The sequence below is a fragment of the Lissotriton vulgaris genome, chromosome 3_1 (genome assembly GCF_964263255.1).
Source record: "Lissotriton vulgaris chromosome 3_1, aLisVul1.2, whole genome shotgun sequence".
Lineage (NCBI taxonomy): Eukaryota > Metazoa > Chordata > Amphibia > Caudata > Salamandridae > Lissotriton > Lissotriton vulgaris.
Window position 1 is genome coordinate 1837355410 of NC_141689.1, and position 15110 is coordinate 1837370519.

The window sequence follows — 15110 nt, forward strand, 5'->3', positions numbered from 1 at the left end:
ACTGCTGCCGCAGATTACCATAGAACGAGAGTTGCCAGAGGTGTCTTCAGTAAGGAAGATAATTCAGGACAAGAATTGGGAGACCTTCTTAGGGTTTTTCACCGTTTTGTTGACCTATGGTCAGCAGTAGGAACATACAGCAATTGACGAGAGTGGTTGAGTCCACCATAGTTGAGACTGCTGGTGCCCTTAGTAACCTGACTGCTGAGCTCCAGTCGGATTGTCTTATGACGTTGCAGAATCGAGTTGCATTAGATGTCATACTTGCAGATAGAGGAGGGGTATGTAAATTGATCCAATCGAGCTGTTGCGTTTTCATTCCAGGCAATGTTCCGACAGTATACCAGGCCATTTCCAAGTTACATAAGATCTCCGAGTCTGTACATGTGGACGAAGGAGATTGGTCGTTGATAAGATGGTTTTGGGAATTGTTATCCACTTGGGGATGGAAGATTCTGATGATCATTGGGATGGTTTTAGCGATTATTTTCCTGCTCTGTCTTTGCGTACAGTGTGCTCCTGCTGTATGTGGCCTCTGTGCTACTCCGTATGCGAGGAGACCTGTATCGAGAGAGTTACTAAGTACTAGGATTATGCTCCAGCAACATCTTGATGATCTGATGAATATAGACCTTGGTTCAGACTGATGTGAGTTTAGGTTATTGCCTATGTAAGGGCAAAAGGAGGGTCTGAGGTTCTGTGAATTCTGAACCCGTTATATAAAGGTCATGGTTTCGTTACGAATTCGATAGTAGCGAACCGTAACTAGCAAGTGCGGTATGTACGAGTGATTTCACCATGTTACACCGATGGATTCACTACGTATTTAGGGATTTCGTTCTGAACCTTCGAGTTCCATTTTGTGTACGGCAGCCATTTTGTGGTTGCCCTCACATAGGCCGATGACTACGGCCGAACCAGTCTATGGTACACGTATGCTTTAACTGACTTCTAGATGACCTGAGTGAACTGACCTCGTTGCCTGAAGCTAGCCCTGCTAAGCCAGTTCCTTGTCCGGTAGTTGATCGAGATAGAGATCAAAGAACAGGACATTGTTGAGTTTATTGCACATGCACACACCCTTGTATCTTTCTTCTCATCTGTTTCTGTTCCTACTTTTATGGTCTGTTTATTATATGGGTTGTGGTCTTTTGTTACGGGTTCGTCCGGCCTGTCCGAGAAAGAATGTTGGGCTTTCCCGTGTAATTGATGGTGGGCTGGACAACTGAAAAGTGGGTTTGTTGTCATGCGATACCTTTTGCAATGGTACCTGTGATTGGACAATTCGTAAATAATGGGTGTTTGTCAGGAATGTGATTTTTAGCATAAAAGACGATGTCTCGCACTACGAAAATTGAGCAGTTTCTGACGAACCTACTTGTGTCGTACTTTGTAGAGTTCTGTTCCTGGTTGCAGCCAATAAATTTGATCTTTGACGTCACCGAGAAGTATCCCATGTCTCTGTATTCTAAGACAGGTGAACTCGAAGACATCGGGCGTTTCCCCTGGCGCCGCTGAGTTCTAAAACCCGGTTATTCATAATGAACTGGGCTCTTAGATTTTCGGGGGCTGCTTCTTGGTCAGTGCATAGACGATCCTGCTGCAGAGGACAATCCACCTCAATAGTGTCCTTTACTGCAGAGACACCGCTTTCTTAAACCTGGAGAGCCTTTAGAAAAAGTTTATCGTCCAACATAATATTTACTGGTGCAATCTATGTAAAAGCATAAAGGTCATTGGGACCAGACAAGGGAGCCTCTCCTCTGCTTTTGAGAGGCAAGAGGGAGCAAAGAACACAGGCGGTGATGGACTGCTCCACATGAAAAGTAGTCGCTACTTTTTGTAAGCATGCCAATGACACCCTTGGCACCAACTTGTCTGGGAAAAAGGTGGTTATGTTGGTTGCACCAAAAGTGCATAGAATTTACTTGCACAACGACCTGACATTGCATCGGCTCAAAGGGAGTATGCATGAGAACTGTCAAGACCAAATTAAGGTCTCACTGTGGCATCACAAACTGGCTGAGAGGGAATGTATCTCCAACCTTTAATAAATCTCAGCACAACAGGTGATTTAGAAAAGGACATTGGTTCAGTAAATGCCAAAGGACTAGTAAATAACCTTTAATATAGTGCACTGAAACGCTTTACTTAGCTAAAGATAAAATAAAAAAGGGACAACCGATAGCTATGCAAGCATGCACCACACCAGGCCACACTTTTGTCACAACAACTGACAAATGGATTTCATGTAGGGGCACCTGGTGGTAAGGATGACATCCACCTCAGGCACCAGCTCACACTCAGTCCATTGGTACTGCTCAGTCTCTAATCATGTAGATGTAGATTGTGCAGATTCAGGCGGAGGACCCTGTTCTGCTGTTGAAATAGAAGATCCTCCCCAAAGTGGTAGCCTGATCGGAAGACAGATGCTCTTGCCCAGAAGTTCTAAGTACCACACTCTCCTGGCCTAATCTGGATAGGATGAGATCGGCCGGGTTGATCTTGGTCTTTTCAGAGTTCAAGGCAGGAGAGGTCAGGATCAGAAGTCGTACAGAAGCCCCGAATTCCATTTCACATCCCTTAAAGAGCATTCCTTGATAGATAGCAGGAAGGCCTTCAGAGCCAGACGAATGGCCCACAACTCAAATTGACTCAAATTTGGTGGCGAAGAGATCTAACCAAGGCTCTCCCCATTGACGAAAGAGAACTCGTGCTACCTCCGAGTGAGGACGCCATTCGTGATCCATCATGCACCTGCAGCTGAGTTTGTCTGCACTGGCGTTCAGAGAACCTGATAGGTGTTGAACTACCAGGGATATGCCCTGATGCTCCAGCCATGTCAGAGGCAGAGGGCCTCTTGACATAGGGTCCATGACCCCACCCCACCTTGTTTGTTGCAGTACCACATAGCGGTAGTGTTGTCCATGAACACCTGCACTACTCTTTCCGGAAAGAGGGAAGGAATGCTTTTAGTGAAAGACGGATCGCCCGTAGCTCCAGAAGTTTGATGTGGAGCCCGGACTCCGCCGAGGACCAGAGGCCTCTGATCTCTGCTTCTCCCATGTAGCCACCCTATCCCAGCAGTGATGCATCCATCACCACTGTGAACTCTCGTTGAGGAAGGGAGAGGGATCTGCCATTGACCCAATGCTAGTGGAAAGCCACCACTGCAATTGATGTGCAGTGCTGGGCGCAATCAGTCAGATTTCCCTGATGTTGCGCCCACTGGAACTTCAGGTCCCACTGCAGAGCCCACATATGCCACCTGCAATGATCCACCAGCAGGATGCAGGAGGCCATCAGGCCCAGGAGCCGGAGAGTCATCCTGACCGAAACCTCGGATAGGGCTGAAATATTGAAATCATAGCCTGAATATCCCAGACTCTGTGCTCGGGAGGATAGACCCGAAACCGCGTTGTGTCCAAAACCACTCCAATAAAAGGAGCTTCTGAGAAGGAATCAGGTGTGACTTCGACACGTTAATGGAGAACCCCAGCGAATGCAGAAGGTCGACGTACTCCGGAGGTGGGAGACGACTGTCTGGGGCAAGCCCGCCTTCAACAACCAGTCATCGAGATAGGGGAAGACTGTGACCCCTGATCTGCGTAGATGAGTGGCAACCACCACCATCACTTTCGTTAATACCCGAGGGGCGTAGGTAAGGTCGAAGGGGAGCACGGTAAACTGAAAATACTCGTGGCCTACCATGAACTGCAAGTAGCGCCAGTGGGCCGGCAGGACGGGAATGTGAAAATAGGCGTCCTGCAAGTCCAACGCTACTATCCAGTCTCCAGGGTCGAGGGCAGACAAGACCTGAGCTAGCGTCAACATTTTGGATTTCTCCTTCCGGAGGAAGCGTTTGACGTTCCTAAGGTCCAAGATAGAATGCCGGCCCTCGTCCTTCTTGTGTACCAGAAAGTAGTGAGAATAACAACCACGACCTACCTCTGGGACAGGAACTCACTCGATGGCTCCCTCGGCCAAGAGAGCTGCGGCTTCCTGTTGGGGAAAGCCCAGATGAGCCTCCAACATGCGATGGTACTGAAGTGGCATGGCTGGGAGAGGGGGGGGTAGCCTCTAAGGGGAGGGAGTAGCCCCTTCAGACAAAATCCACCTGATGGGCGTAAAAAGTCGTTCTAGGAAGGTTTGGAGGCTGAAGCAGAGAGGTGAGGCAGGGGTGGGGGGGTGTTGGTGGACTGACCCACTCGCTTGCCCCAGAACCACGGCGTGGTTCCCACGTCCCTGGCTGCTCCATGGTTGTGCAGCTTGCGTCGGCCTCTGGGCCTGGGCGGGACTTAGTGAGGCACCCTTTCCATAGCCATAAAATGGAAGAAAAGCTAATTGCACAGGGTGGTTGGAGAGGCCGAAGGACTTGGCTGTAGCCTGTGAATCCTTGAAACGCTCTAGAGTGTTGTCTGCTTTGTCTCCAAAAAGGTGACGGCCATCAAAGGACATGTCTATAAGGGTGCTCTAGACATCCCCAGAAAAGCCAGTCGATCTCATCCAGGTATAGCATCGAAAAGGGCTACTGACATGGAAATTGTCCTGCATAGAGAGTCGGCGGTCTCCTGCCCATAGCGGATGGTAAACTTTGCTGCGTCTATCACTGTAGCAACAGCCTGGGAGAGTATGGTCCGGGCCTCCTCCGGACACTGAGGAAGCACATGCGCAACTGTGCCCCAGACAGAGTGGGGATAACAACCCAATAGTCATGCGGTGTTTACCAGCCGCAGTCCCATGCTGGCGGAAGAACGAAATCTTCTTCCCAACATGATCCAGCTTCTTGGATTCCCTATCTGGTGGAGCGTTAGGGAATGTGCTCTTGGAAGTAGAGGCTTGGACCACCAAGCTCTCTGGGGTGTGTTGTTGGGAGAGGAAAGTGGGCTCGCCGGGGGCCGGGCGGTGGCTTTGGGCAATCATACTATTCAAGGGAGCCTCCATGTTAGCCCTGGACCAGGTGCCCAAAAGGATGTCGGTTAGGGCTTCATTAAACTGCAGCAGGGGCTCCGAAGAGCTTGTTTGCGGTTGAAGCACCTCTGTCAGGAGCTTAGTCCTGACCGCCACCATAGGCAGCTCGAAGTGTAACACCTCGGCCTGAGGTTCCGTGAATTCTGAATCCGTTTTATAAATGTCATGGTTTCGTTACGAATTTGATAGTAGCGACCCGTAACTAGTGAGTACAGCAAGTACGAGTGATTTCGTCATGTTCGACCGATGGATTCACTGTGTATTTAGGGATTTCCTTCCGAATCATGGGTTCCATTTTGTGTATGGCAGCCATTTTGTGGTTGCCCTCACATAGGCCGATGACTACGGCCGAACGAGTCTTTAGTACAGGTACACGTTAGCTGACTTCTGAATGACCCGAGTGAACTGACCCCGTTGCCTGAAGCTGACCTTGTTAAGCCAGTTCCTTGCCCGGTAGCTGATCAAGATTGATGATCAAAGCACAGGACATTGTTGAGTTTATTACACACACATACACTCCTTATCCTGCTTCTTATCTGTTTCAGTTTCTTCTTTTATGGTCTATTTATGATATGGGTTGTGATCTTTTATTATGGGTTTGTCCGGCTTGTGCAAGAAGGAATGTTGGGCTTTCCCATGTAATTAATGGTGGGCCGGACAACTGAAAAGTGGGCTTGTCGTCATGCGATACCTTTTGCAATGTTACCTATGATTGGTCAAATTGTAAATAGTGGGTGTTTGTCCAGAATGTGATTTTTGGCATAAAAGAGGAAGATTTGCCTTACGAATTTGAGCAGTCTCCGACGAATATACTTGTGTTGTACTTCGTGGACTTCTGTTCCTGGTTGCAGCCAAAAAATTTGATCTTTGACGCCACCGAGAAGTATCCCGTGTCTCTGTATTCTAAGACAGGTGAACCCGAAGACTTTGGGTGTGCCGCTGGGTTCTAAAACCCGGTTCTTCATGCCGCCCTACACAATACCACTGCATAGGAAGCTCCCTCCTGCATAGCCTTGGTAGGAGGAGACAACATGCCACGGTCTGGGGAGGTATCGAGACCACTGGCATCCCCAAGGTCCTCTCGCCAGTCCGGATCATAATCCAACTAGTCGGTCAGAGTGTCACCTGACCCCTCCCAGTCCTCCTTCTCATCCTCTGGGTGACAATCTGGCATGAAAGGGACCCCAGGAGTGAACAGGGGCACAAAGACACCACTCTGCGGCAGATCTGGAGTCGCCGGTCTGGCTCTGTGTCAACATCAGGATGGAGGCCGGGGTCGACGTTGGGTGGGGGCAGAACCTGTGTCGAGTGCAGGGCCGAAGGAAGCGGTGCCAGTAGAAGTGTAATTAGGTCAACCGGCGCCAACGAAGTCAGGCTGCTCAAGGATGGCATACATCGCCTCGTAAAACAGACGAAGCTGGGTAGGGGGTTCGCTCCGGGTCCTGGGAGGGAAGGGAATCTCTGAGTCGATCCTTCAGGTTCCGCACGCGGGAAGGTCACCGCCCGCATCCCTCATCACATCAGCCAACCGACAGGAAGAAGTCGAAGAGTGACTATGCTTCTTTGACATCGTCTTGTGCTTTGACTTACCTGACCCCGAGTGCAAAGTTTTGGATGACAAGTAGTGATGGCTCCATGACTGGTCCCTCGACCTCCCTCGCGACCCGGACCTCGAGCGGTGTGGAGCCAACTGCCGGCACTCAAGAAACTTTCAGGACCGCTCCAGCAAAGACTTCGGAGCCATGGTCCTGCAGTCAGTGCACGACTTTGGGTCGTGAACGCGCTCCAGGCAAAAGAAGCACACGCGGTGCGGATCCGTCGCTGACATCAGTCAGGTACAGGAACCGCAAGCCTTGAAGCCAGGCATCCCTACGTGCTCCAGGAGTCGGAAGGACTCAAAAAGACGTAGACAAAAGACGCTCAAAAAGTGTCTGGAGGTACTGCTCTCCAGATCTGAGCTGGCGGGCACGGAAATAGAAAGAACTGACGTCAGCACGTGAGTGTGGCGTCTAAGTAGCTATCGCGACTTCATCCCGGCGACAGAGACGCCAACGACAGATGCGGAGCTGACTGATGCCACCTTTTGATGCGCAGAGGTACTGCTGACGAAAAACTTTCCGGATCCAGTCTGACGCCTGGGGGTAATTCTAAGGTAAGGAATCTATAACTAACTGTTTCTTTCAGATACATGGTTTTAAGTGCCCATCAAGGTATTGGTGAACGTCTTGTTAAAAGGGAGGAAAATTTAGATGTGGTTGGCTGCATATCTTCTGTAAGGACATTTGTTTTGCTTTTGACTGAGGGCAGTTATAAATCTAGGACCTCAGATGCCCAGTGGTTCACCACTGCAAAGGAGGCACTTTCATTGGTGGCCCCAGTGGTGAGTAAAAGCATGCCTCAGGGGAGGTGTCAAGCCCATTTAATTCCTGTAAATCCATGCAGAAGTTATCTGTGTAATGAGGGGGGAAAAACCATCTCCATTTCCACCTTCATCAGCCCCATCCTAGGCTGCGACTTGTTCAGAGTCACAGCCAAGAAGAAACTGGAGCCACTGTCGGTATATCGGCCTTAGTACACGCACTGGGTTCACAAACTGAATGTTTAACAACTGGTTACACATTTGTAATCTCATAGCACAAGATCCGTCGAGAGTGAGCCGAAGTCCATTCATGTATCTGACACTGGACTCAACATTGGATGCTCTTCTACATGCCTTGGCGTCAGTACCAGTGGGCCTGGGCACAGGTTTCGAGCCTGATTTGAGGCTTCTACTACCGTTGATATAGGGCCCAAAGCAAGTCCCAAGGGGGTTAGATGGTCCTAGGAAATAATCTGGTGGCAGTAATCAAACGGGGGCCCTTTTGGTTGCCTAGGGAATGTTAGAGGTAGCTGGAAGCACACAGATAATCTGCCAGTATCGCCTCCAAAATGGCTTCAATTGGCTGCAGAATTACAAATGGCTCTGGGAACTTTGGGTGCACCAGGATCAGCTGAGGAATCTGCTCCATGACCGAACACCTTGCAGGTGAATGGCTCACATCATGACACCCCCATGCCTTCTCTTTTGGATCTGGGTAGCGGAATGGGCCCAACCCTCCCACCCCCTTCTGCTTTTTTGTGTTTGCACTTGGGCTTCAACTTGGATATTCCAGAACACTTTAAGCTTGATGAGGACAGCTTGCAGGGATGGCCTCAGGAGGGAGGCAGACTCTATGTTCACAACTTGTGCAGGACTTGCACAAAGGTGGTGACTTCTTCTTGTGTTCAGAAACATACAGCTTTTTCTCTACGTCTTGAATCACCTTCGGGTGCACAAGGGCACATTTATAGCACAACTTTAAGTTGTGGCCTTGGCTGAGACACACCTCATGCGGACCTGTTGCCAACATATGCTTTCTGCAAATTCTGTTGGTTTGAAACCTGTAGATTCAGATGTGGACATCATTCCCTAGCACACTGGAAATCTATTTAGAAATCGTTCCAAGACCAACATATTGGAAGGGAAACTCCAGATCTGTGTCAGAAGGCACAGAAAGTAATTGAAGTCAGGACTCACTTTGAGGGAGGTAAGGAGCCAAAATGGCACCACCAGGAAGCGAACAGGTGCACTGTTGATAAAAGGTTTCGGGATCCAGTCTGGCATCTGGGGAGTATACTACGGTGAGGGGTCTACAGTTGGAAGTAACCATCAGAAAAGCAAATCTTTTCCAAGGTACACATTTTTCTGTACAATCGTGCAGTCATGCTTGTGCATTTATTTGCATATAATCTGGAAGCGTTCCGGGAGCATTATAAGTATCCCTACGTTGTTAAATATTATGAGTATATGTACAAATGTATATACTGAATGACTGACAGCTATGCAAGGTAAGCTCGAAGCTCACTGCATTTCCTTATTGCTCGCCCTAAAGTAAAGTCTTTTGCATTAATGAACCATCATTGAAGAACGTACACATATGAATACAAATCTTTAGTAGCAGACAATCCTCTTTCAGAAATCCATATTGTGGTAATTTAAACTAGCAGCCAAGAGGTAGTGGTGTGTGCTTGCAGGGGTTTGGGCCTACCAGTTGTCCAGTGGACAAAATAAATATAAACAGTTGTTGCCCTGGGCCACAAACGATGTGTCCTGGGTATCAGGAATGCCATGCCCCTGATTTTTGAATTCTGTTTAATGAAATTTCTCCTGCAACAAGATCTCTTCTTCATGTTTGAGGAACTAAGCTCGTCTGTCCTGGAATCTGATCCGCCTGAATCTTTAGGTGCCACCATAGCACCCAGATTTCCCACCTCACACAGCAGCGAATTCAGGAGGTTAACACAACATCACAAATACTCAAAGATCTACTCATCCAAAAAGCATAAACAAGTTAGCCATAGTTCTATAAGAGTAGCCAAAGATAAGTCTCATTTATAGCATTATTTTTTGCTATTTATCATTTTCAATGCGTTAGCACCACCTGGAGCCTCTGCTCAGCAGTGCTAAATAATCATAACTGAAGTTATACTTGTAATGTTTGCCTTAAACATGTTTCTCTTTGGCCGTACATGAGTTTCATCTGCTAGATGTCACCCATAAATGTCATGTTATCCATACTGGAGATGATTTATACTGTTGGGATGATATACCTGAAGGACACAAAAAAGCACAGCAAACTGAATGACACACAATTTCCTTACATGTACAATGCTCTTTCTGGAGGACATAGATTCCTCCTCTTTGAATACTCCCCAGATGCCGGACTGGATCCAGAGATTTTTCAAAAGCAATGCTTCTGAGTGCAGCCAGGTGAAGTAATGCGGCTGCAAGCTGACTCTGTACTGTCAAAGTGAACACCACCCTTACGCGCTAATCTCCATTTCTTACCTTTACTCTTTTCGCCCCATCAGTTGCAGAACATGAATAACTTGGTAACAGTGCATTGAATACTAATGTGGGATCTCTTTAGATGTTGAAAAGAGGCCACTCTACAGAATGGGTAGATGGAAGGGCTGTGAATTTTGGGTAGTTTAGAGTATCCACCAGGAATAGCAATACCAAAGGTAAATAACTTGTTTTTCTGATGGATACTTCTAACTACAGATCCTTCACCATTTATGACATACCAAAACAGTACCCACCCAGGTGCAAGGTCTGTGGAGTGGGCTCTGGTCAAAACGTCTTACAGAATTGAGCAGGCAAAATGTTCTTCCTACTAGAGCAGTAGTCAAGGCAGCAGTGCTTTGTGAAAATATGCACAGACACCCATGTCACATCTGGCACGCGTCAAAGACAGGCACTTCATGTGCGAAAAGTGGCAGCAGCTCATGGATCTTTTTTTTGTTTAAATCGTTTTTATTAACCTTTTTTTTTGTTTTGCACATTGATCAGTAAAACATTACAGTCAAAGCAGCACTCATGTAATAAACGGGAAAGAAAGGGGGTGGGGGGAGTGAATTAAAAGCCAGTAGTAAGGTGCACTTTGGTTAGCAATGACATAACAATGCCAATTTCGGGTGTGCAAATACAACCAAGCAGGCTTATGGTAATCTCTCGAGAAGGGACAAAGCGGTGCTGTTAATTCTATATATCAGGTGGTACGTGGGTAGTACAGGAACAGTGCAGTACAAACATAACCTGGGACATAGGGTACAAGAAAATGAGGACAACAAAAGCGAAGGAAGGGAAGGAAAGAGTCTTGTAAGACCTGCCGCCGTATCCAAGTTCGCTAGGGGCCTCAGACACCTCCAAGACACAGTAGTAGCAGGAATCCATAGCACAGGGGCGGTGACTGTCCGAGTGTTGACGCTATTCCATATTTAAGTCAGTGGAGGGGAGTGGGGAAAGGTGGGGGGGGGGGGTTACCCTTTGTGATGCTCCACCCTGGCGCCATTGGGGATCCTGTGCTTGTGTCTGCCCCCGAAAGATCGGAAACCACCACATCCCATTGAGGCATCAGGGGGAACATACAGATCCCAAGCAAGTCCTCCCTGCACAGTACCGCGCCATCCGCCCTCGCCCAGTTGAGTAGGGATCTGCGCCAAGCAAGGGGATGCGGCGGCAGGGGGGGGGGGGGACTTCCAACGCTTGGTAAACAAGCGTTTGGCCATTATCAGACCAAGGTCTAAAAACCTTGTGGCCACTCTGTACTTGTTGCTTCTGCTGAAGAGATGTAACACATGAGCTTCCTAGGTCGGAGGAATGGTGCGGGAGGTGTAGATAATGAGAGTAGTGGTCACAGTACTCCAATAGTCAGACAGGACTGGGCACCCCAAAGCATATGTATTAAGTCGGCATCTGATTGACGGCAGCGGGGACAAGCCGCATCTACGCAGAGGAAATACCTAATAATGCGGGCTGGGGTAAGGTAGGCCTGATGGAGTATGAAAAATTGTATCTGTCGAAATCGTTGATTCCGGGGGATGTGGGTCGGACCTCCACGAGCAGCCAGCCATTCCCTATCTGTAAACGGCCTACCCAATGCCCTACTCCTGGTGAAGTCGAAGTCGGTGCGATCTGCTTCCGTGTGTTACCAAAGTGAAAATGCGAATCAGCGCGTAAGATGTTTCCCTCTTCCCATCACATGAAGATACTGCAGGGTGTGGTGTATGGCAGGTTCCTGAGCCAGAGCACCCCATTTGGCCGTTAACGTGGCTATGAGTGTTCTGTGTAGCAAGAATTGCCCAGGATGCATATTCTCCACTGCTACAAGTTCCTGGAATAGAATGAGAGCGCCCTTTTGAAAGAGGTCCCCCACATCCTGTATCCCCTCCGAGGTCCAGTGATGTAACTCCGCCGCCGCTGTGTAGATGTCCCCCCGTGGAGTTTCCAATAGCGGGATGGCGGGCGCGTATGGGATGGTGGTCCTAGTGATGAAAAGACACCTACGGAAACATTTGTGCGCTACAGCGAGGAGGAAAGTATCTGGGGGTCTAAATGTGGAGCAAGGGTGAAAAATCTGGAGAAGGGTTTTCAGTGATAATGGCAGTTGCATAGAGGCCGTATCTAGCAGGTAACGGGAGGACATCCACCTGGCAATCCATTGCAACTGGGAGGCCAGGTAGTAGTGTTCGAAATTGGGCACCGCAAGGCCGCCCAACTCAGTAGGCCGGTAAAGTTTTCCCATAGATACTCCATGGGATGAGGTTCCCCATATAAAATCCCGCACAACACTTTACCATTGCTTAAAGAAGGGGGGCGAGATGATGAGGGGCAAGGTGGCAAAGTAGTAGAGGAGGCGGGGGAGAACCACCATCTTAACCAAGGCGATTCTGCCGGAGATTGCCAATGGGAGACCCAATCGCCGTGGTAGCGCGGACAACGTTTCCGTCAAAAAGTTCAGCCTTGGCTCGATAAACCTTGACACCTAGGTAACAAAAAGGATCAATGCACCAGGCCACTGGTGCCCCCCTGAGTGTGTAGCCCGGACCCGGGACGTTCCCTAAGAACGGGGAGAGTATGGACTTTGTCGGGTTGACGTGCAGCCCGGAGCTCACGCAAATGGCTAAGGGCTCGATCAAGGGAAGGGGGAATATCATGAAGGTCCCTGGCGTATATTAATAGATCAAACGCGTATAGCGAAATAGTGTGTATGCCTTTACCTAATTCGATCCCCATATCTGCGTGCGTGCGGACATGAGCCGCCAGCGGCTCCACCGCCAACGCAAAAAGAAGCAGGGACAACGGGCATCTCTGCCGTATCCCACGGCGTATCCGAACCGGATCTGAAATATATGGGCCCGTCTTGAACCCGGACTGATGGATTGCTGTATAACAACTGTATTAAGCCGAGGAAGCAGGGGCCAACGCCAAAACGCATCAGGGCAGCAAAGAGGAAATTCCAGGCCAGGGAGTCGAAGGCTTTCTCAAGGTCTAACATCTTGCAACGGGAGCGCGGCCAGACGGTTGGGGCATATTCCGCAACCCAAAAGTAGTGGCGCTGGTTCAGGGCTGCACTACGCTGTGTAACAAATCCATTCTGGTCAAAATGTACCAGCTCAGGGACTAGTGGGGCTAGCTGGTTGGCCAAGACCTTCGCCAGGATCTTATAATCCAAATTCAATATAGCAATCGGCTGGTAGGAGCCAGGAGATGTGGGGTTCTTACCAGGCTTCAATAAGGACACTACATTAGCCATACGCATGGATGGGGGACTGCCTTCAGGAATACCGAGTGCAGTTGTGGCACAAATGTTCCGCGTACGTTTTGAAAAATTCCGTTGGGAGTCAGTCTGGTCCTGGAGTTTTACCCGAGGACAAGGCACGCAATGCGTCCCGAATTTCTTCCTCTGCTGTAGGAGCGTCCAGTTCCAGAGTCTAATCCAATGTCAGATTAGGCGACTCCACAGTTTCCAGGAAGGATCCCACGTCGTGAGCGTTACCTGTCAGGATGGTGTCGTAGAGGCGAGTGTAGTGCTTATTCATAGGTGCGTGAATGTCTCCCTGTTTGTTGCGTTCTCAGTCAAGGTCATCTAGGAGGAAATGTATGGGCCGCTTGGGATGTTCCTGTCTATTCAAGTAGGCCAGTCGTCGTCCGGCTTTGTCTGCGGTCGAATGGGAGCGGGTCGAATGCGCTAAATAGTTATGGCAGCGTAGGCAAGGTGCTGCCGCCATGTCGGGGACAACCTGCGACTCGAGCTGGAGCAACTGGTCCTCAATGCGGGTCAGTGAGTTGTCCAACTGCCTGCAAATGCTCCAAGTCTGACCCAGAAAATGCCCCTAACCACCACTGTCAAAGCCTTCCATTCAGTGAGGATCGAGTCTGTGGAACCGGTGTGAAGTGCAAAGTAGTTAGCTACTGTAGACTCTAGTGAGCCTCGGAAAGGGGGGTCCTCCAACGTCGGAACAAGGGATTATGATCGGAGTGTGTCCGACCAAGATAGTCCATCACTTGTATCAAAAGGAGGAGGGCTACGGATGCGAGAACACGCTCAAGACACACATGTAGTTTATGAACTGGGGAATAGAATGAGTATACCCTGGAGTGAGGATGTCATTCCCGCAACACACCGGAAAGGGCCCAATTACCTAGCCATGTGTTTAAAAGGCGAGCATTGGAGGAGGTTGTAGTATTAGTGAGGGGGGGGGGGGGCGGGGAAGGAGCGATCAAGGGAGACATCAAGCACTGCATTAAAATCCCCCCCCCCCACCCCACCCCCCCAGGAGCCACGGGATGTCTCTCCATCGGAGCATAATCTCGGAGAGATCACTCAGGAAGGTGCCCTGGGCAACATTGAGGGCGTATAGGGATCCAAATAATAACAGTTAGCCGTTCAGTCTGCCGCCTATCAGACCCATTGGGTCTATCAGAACTTCCTTTTCTTCCCATCGGTCCCCTGCCTTAACACATATCATCCCCCCTCTAGCCATGGACGAGTAATTGGTGCTGTGTATCTGGCCACGCCAAGGTCCGCGCAGGCGGGCGGTTTCCAAGGCTGTCAGATGTGTCTCCTGCAACAATGCAATACTCGTCTTATGACGCTGCAAATAGGCATAAATGGCATATCGTTTAGAAGGTGTCTGGATGCCCTTGACATTCCAAGTAAGGACGTTAAGGTTTGTCATCAAGGAAACTAAAGTCAGTGTGCCCAATCCGGATACTGCCGGGGCCCCCTACGAGGGAAGCTCCCGCGGATGGGGAGGAAGGGGAGGCGGTAGGCCTGTGGGACTGGCAACTCATACAGGGAAAGAGAAACAATAAAATAAGGTCATAAGCAACCGTGCAACAGTAAAAGAGCGGAACGCCAAAATGAGGAACTGCCCAAACAATCATGCCAAGTCATGGCTACAGAACTGTTGTCATTGATTGACTTTGAGGGGGGGGGGGGGTGGGGGGGGGGTAGGGGGGGTAGGAGAGTGCGACCAACAAACGAGAGGAATCAGTGTAAGGGCCATCCCCTTCAAATGACCTCAGTGGAGCAGGATATGGGGCATCGTGGAAATACTATGGTGTTTTTATAAGCCTAGAAGTCACAATTTGTTGTAATGTCAGGACTTCGGGGAGAGAAGGGAACCTGTAGAAGGAAGTAACCAATGCATATTCTTCCCCCTTCTAACACCCCAAAACAGCATGCGGAAAATTTGGGGGGGGTCGCATCATACAAATTACAAGCAATGAACACATTTGTCTTGGATGCCAGCGGCAGTCTGATCAGAATGTT

At 49.3% G+C, this 15110-nt stretch overlaps 1 protein-coding gene across 1 annotated transcript in view; it reads right to left on the bottom strand.

Annotated features, from left to right (window-relative positions):
* The window catches only part of LRBA (LPS responsive beige-like anchor protein), a 2444222-nt gene that overhangs the window by 296143 nt on the left and 2132969 nt on the right, over window positions 1-15110 (bottom strand). The window lies entirely within an intron of this gene.